Here is a 12,969-nt window from a genome sequence, read left to right as displayed (position 1 = left end):
TGTGTTGGATTTGGGTGGCCAATGGGCAGACCATTTGAGCTTGGTAGAGTTTGCTTACAACAACAGTTACCAGGCGAGTATCGGGATGGCACCTTATGAGTCTTTGTATGGGAGGCCGTGTCATACACCGTTATGCTGGACTCAGGTGGGGGAGAGGAGGATATACGGGGCAGATTTTGTTCAGGAAACCTCGGAGAAGATTCGTGTTCTCAAGCTGAACATGAAGGAAGCTCAGGATCGGCAGAGGAGTTATGCCGATAGGAGGAGGAGAGATCTTGAGTTTTAGGTTAGAGATAGAGTGTACCTCAAGATGGCCATGTTGCGGGGTCCGAACAGGTCATTGACTGAGACAAAGTTGAGTCCGAGGTATATGGGTCCGTTCAGAGTGATTGAGCGAGTTGGACCAGTGGCATATAGACTGGAGTAACCTGAGGTTATGCGAGCATTCCATAAGGTTTTCCATGTGTCTATGTTTCAGAAGTGTCTTCATGAGGATGATCAGTTGTTGGCTAAGATTCCTGGGGATCTTCAGCCTAACATGACTTTGGAGGCGAGACCAGTGAGGGTTCTCGAGAGGAGGATCAAGGAACTTCGGAAGAAGAAGATTCCTTTGATGAGAGTCCTTTGGGACTGTGATGGTGTGGAGGAGCAAACTTGGGAGCCTGAGGCGAGGATGAAAGCAAGGTTTAAGAAGTGGTATGAGAAGCAAGCCACGACTTGAGCTTGCCTAGCCTAGTTCTATCTGTAGTCCGTGGCTGGAGCGGGAATGGAGTATTCCAGCCCATCTATCTTGTTTACTTGGTCGCTTGGGGTGGTTGGTTGTGCGACTAAGTAACAAGATGAGGTGGTGTTTGGGGTACAAAATTTCCGCAAGGCAGTGTTTTGGAGGAAAGTTTCCCGAATTAGAAGTTTCTATAAATGGAAAGTTTCGGAAGTGGAAGGTCTAAAAATGAAAGGTTTTATGTGAGTTAGAATTCATCTATTTTTAGCGGTGGAGAGCCTTTGAGGGGCTTATGTGGCCTTTGTAGCGGGCTGTTTAGCCATTGTGTGACCTTTGTGGCAAGCTGTTTAGCCATTTTGTGGCGGGCTGTTTAACCATTGTGTGGCCTTTGTGGTGGGCTGTTTAGCCATTGTGTGGCCTTCGTGGAGGGCTGTTTAACCATTGTGTGGCCTTTGTGGTGCGCTGTTTAGCCAGAATGCCTATTGAGGTGGTCCTTTGGGACAGATGGTCTTCGTGAGGTCCTTCGGGACGAGTAGCCTTGGTGACGGTCTTGTTTAGGACATTTGTTTGGCCTTTGTGGTGGTCCTGTTTAGGACATTTGTTTGGCCTTTGTAGCAGTCTTGTTTAGGACATTTGTTTGGCCTTGGTGGATGTCCTGTTTAGGACATTTGTTTGGCCTTGGTGGCGGTCCTGTTTAGGACATTTGTTTGGCCTTTGTGGCGGCCCGTGGGACAGTGAGATGATCCTTGTGTGGTCATGAGGTATCCCAGTGAGGGGATATGTGGTTGGTAGGACATTGTGTTGTCTTACGCGAGCCACGGGAAGGAAACCTGGATAGGGATAGGACTCAGACGTGTTCAGAATTGTTTGCTCAGGACTATTGGGGGACTTCGGTTCTCCTAGTACTGCCATATTCTAAGACTTTGTGGTTTGGGAGTGTGGTTGATACATCGATTTTGGATGACGATCCGAAGGCGCGTTGTAGGGTGACGACCCAAGCGACGAATATTGGATTTCTCCTTATACATTATGGCATGCGGGTTTAGGCCCGATGAGGAGCCAACATTATGGCATGCAGACTTAGGTCTGATGAAAAGCTAATAAAAACACAAGGTTTAGGCCTGTGAGTAAAGGAAATTCCAAAAGTCGAGAGCAAATAACGCCTGGAGCGTGAGTCTATCACCTAGAGGTGACCTTTCGTATATCGTTTGGAGGAGTGCAGGCCGTGGAGTCGGTACCACATGAGTCCTTGGCTGAGTGTTGATCGAGATTCGAGGACGAATCTATTTTGGTGGGTGTCGATCGACACCCATGTTGGTGTCGGTCAACACCACTTATTCTGGTTCGACCAGATTGATTTAATTATTGATTTGAACCGGTTTGGTTTAGGAAAAACCATTGGACCGGGTTATATAAGTGAATTGTCGACCAGAAGGGTTTTGGAGGTTTATTTTGTCTGCCGCTTTGTGGTTTTTGAGAGAAAAGGGAGAAAAGAGAGTTCTTGAGTTTTTGAGAGAGATTGGTGAGATTTCTTGGCTGTTCTTGAGAGATTTTAAGCTAGGAAGGATCTCGAGGCTTGCTAGGAGGGTTGGATTCGTTGCTCTTGGTCTGAATCTTCCTGCAAAGAGGTGAGTGCATGACCATGGCTAATCTAAGCCCATGATTTCCTTGTTCTTGCTTGTTTGTTGTTGTTTTGTGTGTTTTCTTGCTAGGAATAGGATTATACAGGTTCCTAATGATGTTTCCGGCATGGGTTCTGAGTATTGGACGATTTGGAAGAGGTTGAGAAGCGAGATCCGACTCTCGGCTTCAAGCGGATCGCAGTTGCAGGTGGAGTGTCGATCGACACCACTTGGTGTCGGTCAACACCAGCAAGACGACATCGATCGACACTGTGGGGTAATGTCGGTCGTCACCTCTCTACCAGCGAGACGATGTTCGTTTTCCTGGTTTGTGTGTTTTGGAACATTGGATCATTGTCGAGCAGGTGTCGGTCGACACCCAAGTGGTATTGGTCCACACCAAATGTCCAGTGTTGGTCGACACCTTCTGGTATCGGTCCACACCATTCTAACAGTAAACGGATCTTGTCGGGTCACTTCTTCATGTTCATGGTTTGTTTTATTGTTGTTGTTTGTGGCATGAGAGATCTTATTCCTTGTGTGTATAGCCCAGTAGATGGGAGGATTGCCTCACTGAGTATTTATCAAATACTCAAGCATCTCAATTTGTGTTTGTGGTGCAGGTAAAGGCAAAGTGTGATTGTGGAATCAAGGCAATGAAGAGGAAGATGTTCTAGGGACTCGATTGATTGTTGTCTGGCGTTGCTAGATTGCTAGAGTTGGGTCTTTAGAACTTGCTAGGTTGCCGGTTTTTTGTTTCCTGTTGTATTGACATTGGAATGGTTAGGGTTGGTTATTGGTTATTCTACTATGGATTATTATTGGATATTGGTTTGTTGGTTATTTAATTGGTATTTGTTATTTCGCTGTTGTTTGCGATTGTGGTTAGGTGGCTAGTGTGTATGGGACCACTAGTCGTAGTTTATTTATTATTATTATTATTATTATTATATTATTATTATTTATTATTTAAAAAAAAACGGGTCAGGTTGTTTCGATCAATTGGTGACAGCTTGTCCTGTGGGAAGGTTGTTAAAGAGTGAGGACCAGGGTTCGAGGAACGCCTAACACACCAATAACCTACTGTGGATTTGGATGAGTAGTTCCATTTGCCACGGTGAGGGGTTAGGATCGATGTCCTGCAGGGCCAGCTTGGGGTCCGTCGGGCGGCTAGCGGTAGGCTAGTGGGGTCCACGGGACGGGTTGTCATAAAAGTAAACAAAAGAAAGCAAATAAATAAGAACCACACGACCTAAGCACTCGATGCAAGAATTCGAGTACAGAACGAGTATGAACAGCCCGAATGTGTACTCGAAGCGGGTGATCGTGTACCTGTTCGGATAAGGGATCGAGGTATTAATAAAATGTAACACAAAATCGTCTATCCCATCCCTAGAAACTTTGTTTCACTACTCAGATCTCATTGCAGAAAACACAAAAGCATAGATAAATGAAAATTGCATTGTATTGAAAGTAAAAGTAGAGTAGAAGAGTACATAACCGAAATCTAAAAGAATAGCAAAAGAAATGTGAAATAAATCCTAACAAAGTGTAGAAAGAGTTTGAATCGCTCAGTTTCTCTCCCAGAAGCTCTCGCTCTCTGTTCTGAGGGTTTGCGGCGTGCTAGGGCGAGAGGAAGAAGAGGGGGGTTTATATATGGAAACCCATTAACCCTAGCTTCCCGGTCCTGCTCGAGGGTCTGCTCGATGAGGTACTCGAGGAAGAGCTCGGGTTGCTCTTCGGATAGGTCTTAGGATTGTTCTTCTTGCTCTTGGATCCTCTTCGATCAGGTTGGTGTTAAGACCGTTCTTCCTGCTCCATAGCTCCTTCGGGTACATGCTCGGATTTGACCTTGTTTCTCCCCATTTTAGGCTCTTAAGCATCTGTTTTCATCCAAAATATGCAAATGCAAGAATGCAACACCCTAAATGTGGATTCCTACAGTAAATGACCTAAAAGTGCTATGGTTAGGGTAAAAAAAAAATGCAAAAGATGGACAAAAAGGGATGCTTAAAACATGTAAATTAGAGAGTTATCAGACTCCCAAACTTAAATCTTGCTAGTCCTCTAGCAAGGAAGTAGGAGGGTGTGGTTTTAAAATGGGACTCATAACCTTTTGAGCTAAGCGAAAGATTCAAGGTATAGTCCTTAAAGATAGTTTAATGGTGCTAAGATCAATCAACATACTTAAAAATATTTTTCTATGCTTATCACCATGCATCGATCTAGTTCAACCTCCAACTAACAGTAAGGACTTGCAATTCCAAAGAACATCTCTTTCACATTCATTAAAGTGTTTGGTGAATTCTTGCAAATGGAAAGTGGATCAAGCTCAATCGGTTTCAAGGGTAAGGCTTTTTGGTGGGTAGGTTTCAAACAATATTTTTGGGTGGCTAACTCTTTAAAGAAGGAATGCTAGACAGTTGTGAAAACAATCTAAGATTGAGAACAATTAGGGCATACAAAGCTTAACTCTTGATAATCTACCCTTTTCTCATTCACTCTCTCTTTTTTTTTTTATCAAACCCCCTAGAATAAAACTACCCACATCCTTGATTTTAACTCCCTTACTTTTATAATCCCTAAGGTCTAAACTTTAGACATCTAGCTTTTTTTTTTTCTTTTTTTTTTTTTTTTGCTAAACTCCTAATAATACTCCTATATTATTTTTGTCCTTTTTCTTTTCTAGGAGACTATAGCAAGATCTTTTTCTCTTCTTTTTTTTTTTTACTTAGAGACTTAGAGCTAATTGAATTGAACCTTATGGACTTTCATTGTTAATTTCTCTTTTTTTCTTCAACCCAACCCCAAATAATCATGCTACCACATATCTTTCAAAACCGATCCTAATAGCTAGTTCAAATGATTCTAACTTAGCTAAATCAAGAGCCAGTTCTTTGTAGTTCTCAATACTCTCAAGGTTTCACAACCTATACCACAATGAAAAGGCCTCACTCAACGATTCACAAAAAGGTTTGAAAGAATGGTTTGGGTTCAAGGGTAGGGAAAAACAAATTGAGTTAAATGAAAAAGATTGGCAAAAATGGAATGTTAACCTGAGTTTAGAGTTACCATGAGCAAGTATTCAAATTCCATAAGTAAAATAATTTAAGTGCAGGTTAAGTCCAATAATATAGAGATGAAGCAATGTTCAAGGTTTTAAACAAAGATTTTTCATTTTTTTCCAAAGATTAATCTAGCAACAATGAACTATGATTAAGGGATATAGCTTCAATCCTAAGGTTTGACTTTAAACAAGGTGGTTTTAATCATTGTCCCCAAAAATGCATATGCAACAATCCTATATGAAGCAATCTAGACTCAATCCTAATATGAAAATACAACTACATGAACACTCTTTTTTTTATTTTTCAATTTTTTTTTATTTTTCAAATTTTTAGGGTTTTTATGCAAATAGATGCAGACTCAAATGAATAAAACTAGCATGCAAAAGTTTGAAATTAGAAAATAAAACACAATGTTATATACATTCTATGACCCTCCCCCAAACTTAAATTACACAGTCCATGTGTAAATAAAAGTATGAAAAAGATCCAAGAATCACACAAAATGAAATAAAACTAAATGCAATGGTATTTACCAAGGTGGATGAATGTGGTACCTCATGGGTTGGTGAAGAAGGAGGTTGTAGCAGCCTCCATACTCGCCAACGTGTAGCCAGGGTCATCATCGGCTTCAGCAGGTGCCGCTATTCGCTCATCAGAGAGCTTGGTTATGCTCACAGACGACCTTCTCGGACCAGCATCCAAGGGGTTGATCGGGTAAGGCGTCGCGTAGGCCATAGGGTAGGGCATCGGGTAGTAAGACGGGTATGGTGGGAGAGGTCTGGAATGATCACCCGTATAGCCTCTTGCAGGGTGCATCACATACGGCATCGTGTATGGCATCTGGTAAGGCGGAGGGTAAGGCCCTGAGTACTCACACGAATGGGTGCTTGATGGGTGCATCGGATAAGGCATCGTGTATCCCATCGTGTCAGGCGTCGGATAGGCGTTTGAGTGGCTTCTCCGCGATCTTTCGGGTCTGGTGACATCCACCTCTGGTTACGGATCATAAGATGATGCTCTGTGAGGTTCTGGAGGTGCCAGTCCTTGGATCCCTCCTAGCGGTCCGCTCCTCCCCATCCATGTGGGTGCATATGCCAAAATGGGAGCTGAGGCACAGCTTGCCTTGTCTTGAAGATCCTTGATCTTTCCTCCCATTACCTTCACTGAGCCAGTGAGGTCTTTTACCTTCTTTGCCAAAAACTTGTTCATCCTCTTCACCCACCCGATTCTTTTGTGAGCTTCTCTCACTCCAACAGGTTGCTTTTGAGAGCAAAGATACTCCTCAAAATCAAAGCCTTCCTAGTTTTTTTCCTGTCCTTTCCCCGACGACTCTCTCTATCTTCTACCTTGGACTCCTCTTCCGGGTTGTATAACTCCTCCAAAGGTGGTGTGAAGTCTATGTTATTCCCTAGCCGGATTTTAGTGCACACGACGTTGGGAAAAACCATTTGAGCGGCTCCGACTGCAGGATGGACGAACTTGAATAGGAACATATCATTTGGCCTCTCATAAGCCAAGAATCTCAAGATGTAGGTGAGGTAGTCGATGTCTAGCCATTTCGGCTCATGAACCACTCCCTTTAGGGGCACATCATAAGCTACCAAAATTAGTGTGACCAAACCTCCTATGGAGATCTCTCCAGCTCCATCTCTCCTCTCAGTTTTCATTGCCCACGACTTCAGGTAGAGGAACTGATCGAGCAGCACAAATACCATGCTAGTATCCGCAACATCTCCTACTAGCGGTGTACCATCCCTAGCATTGTCTAAGACTTCACACAAGGCAATGTCTAGCAGTTGGAGCTCATGATAGTTCACATTTCCAGTCTCCTTTCTAGCGAATAAGGTACAAGCAAGAGACTTATGGAAGTACCTCAAAACACGGCTCCTTATTTGAGCAGATTTGGAGCTTGTAGACTTGTAGGGAAGCTTGTCACCTATTGTCAGCCATAAAGACTTCATCTCCTCCTTGCTCATTTCCATGTTCTCTCCACTCCCAGCCTTGAAACCATACAGCTTCTCCATCTCCTTGAATGTAAGTCGGTATTCCTTGTTGCGCACGGAGAAGGTGATGAACCCGATCCCCCCATTGGGTAGTAGGGTCGGGTGGTCCTCAAAGAAGTGTAACCACATCGTGGATAAGAAGTGTATCGTCTCCTCCTCATAAGCCTCGAGGTTGGCTCACATCATATGGCCCAGGTGGCACATGTCGAACAGGAAATCGACATCTCTAGCGATGCCCAATTGCTTCATTGTTTCTCGGTGGGGATAGCGGGTACCAACAAAGTTCATCTTGTGGAGGACCTTGAAAAGCTTGGCCGGAGTCTCCACCTCTTTCTGCTTCAGCCTCCGCGAAGCTAGGCGTGTGTGTTCTCTCTGCTCCTCCTCTCGGTCACGGCTCTCCTCCTCTGTATCTTGATCTTCTTCTTCCGCTGCTCTCTCAGCCACCTTCTCAGCCTTTTCAGAACCTGGTCTCTTCCCCCTCGCAACTGTAGCTCTGCTTCTCAATCTAGAGGATTGGATCTCCTCCGGTTCCCTCCTTCTGCATCCGAATCGACCTCCATTGGGTCAGTAACGGTTCCCTTGGACGTAGACAGGTCCCTACGTCAAGGAGATCAGCGGATTGCAACTGCTACTGGGTCGGGGGAGAGAACTCAAGTATCTACCCTATCGGTTGCTCAAGCATCTGCTCGGATGGTGGATCGAGTTGAGCATCGGGTTGGGGACGCAAAACGTCCAGCCAACGGTTGAGAATGTGGAACGTCTCCCCTTCCTTGTGAATCGCGAGCTTTGCGGCATCACCTCCGGTTCTAGCAGCGGCGGAGGTTGATTTGCTACCCTTCTTTTGGTAGGTCTTCATTTTTGGTGCCATTGGTGGATCCTTCAAGGTAAAAACAGAGACTAAGCCGAGATTAATAGGGTTAGTCCACAAAGACAAAGAAAACTCGATTTCTAGAGAGAGAGAAGAAGTTTGGAAGACAAAGAGTTTAGGGTTTAGAAAAAAATTAGGGAATTATGGAGTTGTGAGGTTGAGGCTCCTTAAATAGAGAGGATTGGCTTCTTGGGTTTCACCGATAGTGGACTAGGGTTTTTTGGAATTCGGACTCCACTCGCCACTTGAAGGGGAACACGATCAGGCGCGTCGGGTACGGATTCGGGTAGATCCTCGGGTTCCCCAAAATCTATCTTTCTTCCTTTTTTATATATATATGTAAAAATCGAACATAATGCAAAGTAAAAAAATAAATAAAATTAAAAGAAAATAAAAATAAAAAGATACCTTTGGGACTTCCTCCCAAGTGAGCTTGTTTTAAGTCACTAATCTTGACTCTTCATGCTCTTATAAGCATGGGCTCTAGCAGGGAGAGGTTCAGGAATCCTGTCCACTTTAGCAAGTTGATTTACTTGATATTCTAGGTCTTGTCCAGGTTCCACAGAAAATGTAGTGTTGACTTCTTTGTGATGCTTGAACCTTCTTTGCTTCGTTTTGGTGGAAAAGGCTTGACCATCAATGGTTGGTTTTTTAATTCCCCTCTTGATGCCAAATTCCGTTTTGAAGTGCTCTCCATGCTCAATTCTGATATTCTCATGTTTTATATCAATCACTGCTCCTATTGTTGCCAAGAATGGTCTTCCTAGGATCAGTGGATCATCTGGTTCCTTATCCATATCAAGGATCATGAAATCAGTAGGAACTTCCACTCTTCCAATCCTGAGAGGTAAGTCTTCCAGAATGCAAATGGGGTGTGTGATTGTTCTATCAGCCAGAACCAAATCCAGACTACTAGGTTTAAAACTGCTAAAACCCATCTTGTTGGCAACTGATAGTGGCATGATGCTGACTGAAACTCCCAAATCGCACAAACAATTGTCGAAAATTCGGAGTCCTATTGAACACGACAAAGTAAAAGAGACAGGATCCTCCAATTTTTCCTCAATTCGTAGTTCAGGATCAAAGCACACCCCACTCCTCAGAATTGCATTAGCAATGTCCTTGACGGCTTCCTTAACCTCAATCTACAGTTGAGCTGTCTCTTTGATGATTTCCTCTCGAAGTTTGTTTGGTGGCAAGAGCTTAGGAGGTGGAGCTTTTCGCTGGGACATACGCTCTGCAAGCGCCTCTAATTGGATGTCAAGAGCAGCCTTGAACCTTTCTTCTAATTCCCTTTCTTCAGCCATAGGCATTTGAGGTTGATCTATCATCTGAACGGCTACCCGGTTTATCATCCGATCACCGTTGTCGGGTGTGTCGTCGGGTTCAGCCTTGGGTAGTTCTTCAGTTTGTGATTCTCGAACCAGTGCTTGATAATCAACTCGATCACTCTCCTCGGGTAGAATCTCGGATTCATATTCGGATATGTGGTACTGGTACTCATTCATCTCGTAATGGTCCATGTCCTCCCCATCTTGAACATCACTGTCCTCAGTGAGGTACTCCTCAAATTCATCATCAAGAAAAATGGCATGTGCAGTGGCATAGTCCTTTGGATTTTGAACAGATTTACCTGAAAGCTGATTGATCTTCTGTGGTGGTTGGTTGTTGTGGTGGCCTTCTAGGCATCGCAGCATAGTGTTGAGAGAGTTATACTTAGCAGTCAGGTCATTTGATAACATCATTATTTTACCCATTTTAGCTATAGTTTTAGTATGCATTTAAGAAGAGTTTGATATGATTTCAATGCTTTAATGTCTATTATCAAGTACTTTAGGTTTCAAGAAGGTTTTACAGGTTTTAAAGCAAAAAGGAACAAAAGACAAGGAACATACGTTTTACGAAAGATTCAGAGCTTTACAGTACGGGCCACTTTTGAAGATATTCCACAACTCAAAATATATCATACTTGGTCTCCACGGAAAGCTGGAAGAGTCATTTTTTTCCTCGAATTAGAATCAAGTCAATCGATTCATTCCTCTGGAAGTTATGCCCGATCTACCGAGACGTATTATAAACCGACGTGAAAAGAAGTAACCAGCCGGTGGACTTTTATTCAAGGCCTGACCAGCGACCATCACCACGGCCTAGTCCAAGCCTCCTCCATGGTCCAGAAGCCTCTTTCGCCGCCCCTTGTCCTGCACTTAAGAAGAGAAGATGTTTCTACCCTTACAAAACCCTAACCCTAAACAAAACCCTATAAATACTCTTAAAGACCTAGGGTTTCAAGTGTGCATCTTCTACAGCCCTTGGAGTCGCCCTAGCCACGACCAGAGAAGCTTTTTCTCTCTCGCTTGCCTTCTCTCTTGAAGCTTGAAGATCTCCCATCAATCTCTCTTTCTACTCTTTCTAGTTCTTTCATACTTACATTGTTTTTGGGATCAAGTTACTTTTGTGACAAATAGAGAAGTTTCCTTTGAACCCCTTTTTGTTTATTGATTCAATTTTGATGCTATACTTTATAATATCAATGTCGTTTCTTTGCATCATGAGCGAGTAGTTTACTTTGTTGGGTTTTATAGGGTGATTCATGGGGAGTTCATGGTTCGCTTCAATTAGGTTGTTAGATCTTATTTTCGGTTTTATTATAGAATTCTTTTGGGACATCTTTATCTTAATGCTTATGCTTGGATTGATCACCAAGTACTGATCTAGAGAACGGGAGCGCTAACCGCGTTATCCTACTTCTCCGAACTAGTGTTGTACCGAAACCTTGCTCGTAACCTACGTATGTTGAGTTACGAAGTTTGGTGAATGTATCGAACTTGTTGAACTAGCTGGTTGACATGCGTCGTTGCCTGTGAAACTTGAGTAACAGAGTGTGAAGACTTTAGACTTTCATTCTATGAGAATAGCTTGTTAGTTCATTAGTGTTTCATAGTTGAGAACCTAGACCGAAAATTAGTATTTACTTGTTAGATCTTACACTTAATATTGCTTAGAACCATGAAAACCCTGAGATGATTCCCAGAACGCCCAACGCCTTAGTCTTATAGTTTTAAACCGTTTTTATTTATTTGCAATAGTTATTAGGAAAACCAAAACCCCAATCTCTTATTTAGTCTTAGCCATAGTTTCTTCTCTTTTAATTCAATTTGTGTTTGCTATTACTCTCTGTGGGATCGATCCTAAAATACTACACTGATTAACTGTGCACTTTCAGTCGTTTTGTAGTCTTTTCAGGTAAAATATTTGGAGTGAAATTCTACACCCATCATCATTATACCTAGAATCGATCTTGTTGCTCATCTCCGCAAATCGTTTGACATTTTCCATTGCAGCCGATGCTTGACTCTGTATCATTTGCTGAATGAGTCCGCGTATATCAGCTTCGTGAGATTGGTTTTGTGGACCTTGCTGTTGTTGGAATCCCGGTGGTGCAAATAATTGATTGTAGTTGCCAGAGTATTGCTGCTTAGGAGCATAGCCTTGATTGTATTGGACAAAAGGCTTTTGTTGGCCTTGGTTCCCTTGTACTGCGGATTGGTAGACTTGGTCTTGAGGATTAGCAACATTGGGGTTACGATAGGATATATTTGGGTTTGGTTTTTAGTTGTTGTACCCCTTGTTGTAACCTCCTTGGTTGTTGATGTAGTTCACATCCTCAAGTTGAGCATTCTCCCCATCTTCTTGCAGAAACTGCTCCTCTTCGGAGATTGCATGAACATGCTACTGCTGGCTTAGGAGTTTATCCAACTTGTCATTGAGGGCTTTCATGTCTCTCTTATACTTTGCATCATCCTCGCCACTAGACCTTACAGTGCGATCATATTCCTCATTGTAATGGCTGTCAGATTGAGCCAAGTTCTCCACTAGATCCCAACCTTCATCGACATCCTTGTTGAGGAAGTTACCATTGCTTTCGGTGTCCAGAAACATCCGTATCTTAGGGACCACTCCTTGGTATAGTGTACTTAGCAATGAAGCATTGCTGAATCCATGATGAGGGCATCTGGTAGTGTACCCCTTGACATGTTCCCAAGCTTCACTGAACGTCTCATTGCTCTTCTGAACAAAGCTGGAGATATCATTTCGCAGCCTTGCAGTTCTGGAGTTGGAGAAGAATTTGGCTAGAAACGCCTTCTTGCATGCTTCCCATGTGGTGATGGACTCCTTGGGGAGTGATTTCTCTCAGATGTGTGCTTTGTCTCCCAAAGAGAATGGGAAAAGCCTGAGCTTGAGGCCATCTTCACTGACTCTATTGATCTTGGTTAGGCTACAGAGCCTATCAAACTTATCTAGATGATCCAACGGTCCTCCATTGGCAAACCATGAAACTTGTTGCTCTGTATCATCTGGAAGAGACTACTCTTGATCTCAAAGTTGTTGTTTTGGACTGCATGTGGCACAATGCCATGTTTTTGAGTGTGAGTAGATGGAGCATCTCCGACTCCTATGTTGGTCCTCTCTTGAGGAGCTGGTGGACCATTCTGATTATTCATTTCCTCCTCAGTTTTTGGTGGTTGCGGTTGATGGACTTGTGGTTGACGTAGCAGCTGAGGTTTGTCGATGTTATCGATGAAAGGACTCAAGTGTTGGCTACCCTTGGATCGTGTATGCATGCACAAATAGTGGACCGAGTGAGTACACGAAGGTCAACTCAATCCTGGTGATCGAGTGACGGGTC

At 43.3% G+C, this 12,969-nt stretch overlaps 1 non-coding gene across 1 annotated transcript; it reads left to right on the top strand.

Annotated features, from left to right (window-relative positions):
• The first annotated feature begins 12,276 nt into the window (after window positions 1–12,276).
• Window positions 12,277–12,383, top strand: LOC147947036 (small nucleolar RNA R71). The gene has a single exon (XR_015595658.1). It is a non-coding gene; the product is annotated as a small nucleolar RNA R71 (small nucleolar RNA).
• The last annotated feature ends 586 nt before the right edge of the window (window positions 12,384–12,969 follow it).

The sequence above is a fragment of the Camelina sativa genome, chromosome 3 (assembly GCF_030686135.1).
Source record: "Camelina sativa cultivar CO46 ecotype springtype chromosome 3, ASM3068613v1".
In the NCBI taxonomy this organism is placed as follows: domain Eukaryota; kingdom Viridiplantae; phylum Streptophyta; class Magnoliopsida; order Brassicales; family Brassicaceae; genus Camelina; species Camelina sativa.
The sequence above is the reverse complement of the archived record's forward strand: the minus strand, read 5'-3'. Positions and strand labels throughout refer to the sequence as shown.